Below are 6,013 nucleotides of genomic sequence, written 5' to 3' on the forward strand. Positions count from 1 at the left end.
CAGCCATTCAGTATTGTAGCAGAAGCCATTGGTCATGTGTGCTAATATAGCATGAAAAACAGTATAGCAGTAAAACAGTAGTAAAAACATTAGGCTGTGGACATTAGTAAAACAGAATTAAAACAGTAGTAAAGCAGTGGTGGGCAGTCAGTACTCAAACATGGAGAGGGTGGAGAGGCAGACAGACTATCTCTCCTCTTCCCTTTAGTGAAGCATTGAACAGTTTAATGGCCCTGGGGACAAATGACTTCCTCAGCCTTTCAGTTGTGCATGGCAGTGAGCGAAGTCTCCAGCTGATCAAGCTCTTTTGCTTTTTAATAGTGCTGTAGAGTGGATGACGTTCATTGTCCAAGATGTTGATCAGTTTGTTCAGGGTCCTTTTGTCAGATATTGAAGTGATGCACTCCAGTTCAGCTCCCAGAGCCAGCTTTCCTTACCAGCCTGTCAAGTCGCCCAGCATCCTTCTTCTTTGTGCTTCCTCCCCAGAATACCATAGCATAGAAGAGGACGCTAGAAACAACAGACTGGTAGAACATCCTAAGGTGCTTGCTACACACATTGAAGGACTGCAGCCTCCTCAGGAAGTACAGCCTGCTCTGCCCTTTCTTGTAGTGTGCGTCAGTGTTGGCTGACCAGTCCAGTTTATTGTCCAGGTGGAGACCCAGATACTTGTAGGTGCTTACCACCTCCACATTGACCCTATCAATGGAGACTGATAGCAGAGCGGGCTTAGACCTGCGAAAATCCACCACCATCTTCTTGGTCTTTGAAGTGTTAAGTTGAAGGTGATTGAGTTTGCACCATTGCACAAAGTCCTCCACCAGGCTCCTGTACTCCTCCTCCTGCCCGTTCCTGATACACCCCACAATTGCAGTATCGTCAGAAAACTTCTGCATGTGGCATGACTCGGTGTTGTAGCAGAAGTCAGATGTGTACAGGGTAAACAGGACTGGAGAGAGCACAGTTCCCTGTGGCGCTCCGGTGCTGCTGATCACAGTATCAGAGAGACAGTTCTTCAGTCTGACGAACTGTGGTCGCTCGGTCAGGTAATCTGTAATCCAGGTTACCAGGTGAGCATCCACACCCATCTGCAAGAGCTTGTCTCCCAGTCTGAGGGGTTGGATGGTGTTAAAAGCACTTGAGAAATCAAAGAACATGATTCTCACAGCACTTTTCCCCTTGTCTAGGTGAGAATGTGTCCTGTGTAGAAGATAAGTGAAGATTGTCCACGCCCACTTTCTTCTGGTATGCAAACTGTAACGGGTCTAGTGCATGGCGTACCTGGGGTCAGGCATACCTAAGACCAGTCGCTCCATTGTCTTCATCACATGTGATGTTAGAGCGACAGGCCTGTAGTCATTAAGCCCAGCTAATTAGAGGGAAAGAGGTAGAGAGATAAAGGGAGTAACACCAGGAGTTTGTTTACAGGGCAGTGGTAGTGTAGTGGTTTAGGAGCTGGCCTAGTATGCAGTAGCCAGAAAAAAGTTGTGGGTTCAAGGCACGTTACCCTGAGTTGCTCTGGAGAGACTAGTGGCATATAAGTCACTTTGGATAAAAGTGCATCCAAATGAATGAATATCTTCATCAACATCTTCTTTAGCCTAGCTCGCTGAAATAATGATCCAGTTTGAACATTAACAATCAACTTTTGAGTTAACAGACTAATGCACATTCTAAATAAGCATAGACATTCCTAGATGTTATCAACTTAAATAAGAAATATTATATCACTAGTATGAAATAATATTACTACAATGACAAGCAAAATGAAACAGTGTGTGGCTAACGTTAACAGTAGACATAGAGAGCCAAAGTCCCACCCCTTCCGTGGGACCTATGTATCTTCAGAAAAAATATGAACGGTAGTCAATGGCGAAAGAAAAATTATTTTCCCATATGATGTTTGTCAATTTTTAAAGACAATTTTTCATGTAAAGATATTTGCAGTTTGTTTCGTAAATGAATTACAACATTGTGAAAGATGGTAATTCCAACGTTAGCCCATTCACAGCCACACCGAATTGTACAAGCATACCAGCAACAGGTCTTACTTGGGCTTCCCTTGCCGATGAAAATACCATGAGTCAGAGGATTAAACACATCAGGTAAGGTGTATTCGTCCATAGGCTGTACATAAACTACTGTTAAGTGACATACTGTAGCTGGCAGCAAGATCTAACTGTTAACTAGCATAACAGAGTTGTATTGTTTAACTACGTTGGTGACGTACATCGTTCAAGACGAGAGATGTAGTCCACTGAGCGGATTCACACAAAACCCAACATAACTTTTGCAGTCTATCAAGTAACAGTACTTTCTTGAAAATCATGTATCTTTTAAATTCACACACGTCATATGTTAATTTCACGGCACAATTCGAACGGGACCAAAAAAATAATAGTTATCTCTCCACTGACTCCCATTCATATTTTTTCGAAAGATAGGTCCCATGGACCGGAAGTAGAAGGGTGTGACTTCGGCTCTCTATTAGCAGAGAATGTCTACCAAAGATTCTAGAGCGGAGCTCTGTTCTAGAATCTTAGATGTCTACTAAGGGGAGAAGTTCCACTCTCGACAAATTTCCAGTTTCTGAACTGGTTCCAGTTCTTTCTCTGGTTTCATGTGGGGGCGCTTGCGGGCAAGTGCAGAATGAATGGAGGTCTATGGAGCTGTACCCCTTAAAATCCACTTTCCTCGGGATATATTTTGTTGTCTAGAAATTTGAATATTGCATTCGAAAGGGGAGGCAAAGAAAATACACACTGCTTATTACATTTTTTAAAGTCACTCATTTGTTCTAAAAAGCCTTTCAAACATGTCAATGACGTCATCCATTAGCAGAATGCTAGCGTGTTATGGGCAAAAACGACCCAACCTGTAAGAAATTCAAAGGACAAGTACTCGTTCATTCAACTTTCAACCTATAATACATATTGAACTTGCAGAAACTACAATAAAATCTTCCATTTTTCAATGACAATAAGGTGAAAGAGACCAATTTAGCCCTCTAACTCCATAGACCTGTGTATCTCCATTCTGCAAGGATATAAGGCACATTCCATCCAACTTTCTATCTATTCATCCTTTTCAAACCATTCACTCATCCACCCATTAAAGGGACACCAGACAACGTTTTCGTGTTAATTAATCATCTTCCTAAGTCGGTATATGGTTAAATGACTCATTACGGGGCGAATGAAGGCTCTCTTGCCCGCCCCTACTGCCTGTAGGAAGAATATCCCACTTGCAAGTTCGGTGTATCCTACCCGCCGACCGAAGCAGGATCAGTTTACAGCACAGAGGCAGGCTAACGAAACGCTAGAGATTGTTGCAAACGTGTGTATAATGGCAGAGCCGGCGAAGAAGCAGCGAAAACCCTTGACGGAAGACGCAAAGAAAAGAAAAAAAGCTTCAGACCGAGCGAGGGGGAGTTTCGTAGAGAAAAAACATCAGGCTTGCCTAGTGTCCCTTTAAACTATTCCATCAACATCCATTCAACTTTCTGTCTATCAACATCCATTACACTATCTACATTTAACTTTTAATCTATAGGGGAGCGCGGGGCACAAAGTAACACGGGGTTAAATGTAACACAGACTTTTTCCCTAGTTGATCGAGGCATGCTTTTGGTCAGTTAATCACATTACTATGAGACGGTGTTCCACAAATTTTCAGTCAGTATGGGCGTGTTTCCACGTAGATCTGCAGCAAAACGCCTTTTGAAGACATCAACGTAAATGTCTAGGTGGTACTTGTCTTTCCATTACTGAGTTGTGGGTGCAGCTTACTGACTCCAATCTTGTATCATCTTAATAACCGTCTTGTAGGCTAAAAATGAACACCGTTTTTAAACATGTAGCCAACTCATAGCAGGAGCTAGCTTATAACAAACGTGCCAGCGGGGTTATTTGTAACGTGCTGTTACAACTAAGCCACTCATACTGTACAATCAGGGTTCTAAATTAACACCCGCCAACCCGCCAAATGCGGGTTAAAATTAATTTTGGCGGGTGTTAATAAAAACTTACTAGCCAGTTTGGCTGGTGATGCATGAGGCATTAGCCCTCATGCATGATACATAAGGTCTCTGTTTTCGGTCATATATCCCCCGGCAGTACTTGCTACATTTCCCATGACCACTGTGCCGTAATGCTACTGTACGTCGGCTGCACGCAGTTTGCAGTGAAACCAGCGCGAGAGACCATGGAAACCAACGGAGCGTCTACCAGAAAACACAAGGAATTAGAAGAACGAACGGAGCCAGATCAGGGAGCATAGACTGAAAGAGGAGGGAGTTAGCCAGTAAAGTAAAGTAAAAAGTACCTAACACATGTGCATAACACAAATACATAATGCATTACGAAATATTAACGCAATTAACGCATTGTGTTTACCTATTTCCTTTGGGGCTGATGTCATGTAACGGCCGCAAAACCTGAAGCAGCTAGATCGTTTATTTTATTGTCCATTGAGTTAGCTGAAGATGGAACGTGAGGAGCTTGTAGCCTACTGTAGGCGAAAATTTTCAGTTTTAAAAAGTCCTGATCAGTTATCACCACCACCACACGCATCACGCACTGTGCTTAGGGCACCAAGAGACAGAGGAGGGACCAACATTTAGCCAATAAATAGTAGCTGTACTGCAAACTGTTTTTCACTCTTGTTAGAGAAAGTATACAATGTCAACATGCACCTACAGCATGTTACATAAAGATGATACTTTTCAGGTCCTCTCTATAAAGATCCAACTTGAACATAGGCCCTATGCTACTCCATTTAATTGAGAACGCGTCTGAGTGCGCAGGAGAGGGAGAGAAAACGAGTGGCAGGTTCTAGCTGGCTTGCCATTGTTGATGATAATTGATATCTCCTTTTTATTAAGTTAAGATTAAACTAAATGCGGCAGTGGTTGGGACAGACTTATGGGGGCGAGAAAAGGAATGAAGCAGGGGATGAGGATATCGATAGAGAAATAGATAGATGAGATCCCAAACATGAAATGAAGTGTTTGCACTTTCTGTGTATATTTTGTGGTATGTATTCATGGCAACAATGTTAATAAAATGACCAAATGCATTCAGTGACAATCATCTCATAAACTCATAATTCTCTTATTTTCACCGAAAAAAAATGGCTAATAGAAATTCTGATTGGCTAGTAACTTTAGAACGTTACCAGCCACATTGGCTGGTGATCAAAAAAGTTAATTTAGAACCCTGTGTACAATGATGTTGCAATACAAAAATATGCGCGTATTAGTGTTAGTTTAGTTACTTTTTGTGATGTTTTGCATTTTGCCTCATTTGTTTTCAGGTTTGATGGCTTTTCTTGGCAGGATTGACCTTGGTTAGACTCTTTGCTTCCATTGGCGCATATTTCTCATGTTATTTCTCCGTATAGAAAATAAAGTCAATTTTCGACACACGTCTGTTGTTAGTTCAAAAAAAAAAAAAGTGCTCCCCAGGCTTTAAGCATACAATCTGGCTCCCTTAAGACTACAGATCCTGTTGAACTATTTCCTCTGCCCAAAATAAATGTCCTCACTACAATAATTCACTATTAAATAATTTAACTACTTAATCTACTCAACTATTTAACTGTTCAGCCATTTCAACTGTCAGTTGTTATCAACTATGACTCCTGCCAACTGTTTCCAAATAAAAGTTTGTTCTGCATTTTATGTTAATATACAGTATGTTTATATTTTCATGCACTGGTAATTTCCTCGAAATTACATTTTCTAGTTTAAAATAAATGTTCTCAGTGATATATATATATATATATTGCCGTTGCTCTTAGTTCTTTGGGATTTAAGTTTTCTGTTTAAGGTGACAAAACAGGTAGTAGATTTCTCCCTCTACTAAATTGGAGCGAGCATGGAGCGATTTCACTGGAGCAGGGGGATTTTTAAGTGGAGGGGGGAGAGAAATTGAGCGGAGCGACCTGACACGAATTTGAGCGGAGGAGCAACCGAGTGAACAGCCACCTGAGCGAGGAGAACACTAGCTCTGAT

Source organism: Alosa pseudoharengus, unplaced genomic scaffold, assembly GCF_046254945.1.
Source record: "Alosa pseudoharengus isolate Yale_2024_CS ecotype anadromous, Long Island Sound unplaced genomic scaffold, YU_APseudo_1.1 YU_APseudo_1.1_scf_1, whole genome shotgun sequence".
Taxonomy (NCBI): Eukaryota; Metazoa; Chordata; class Actinopteri; order Clupeiformes; family Clupeidae; genus Alosa; species Alosa pseudoharengus.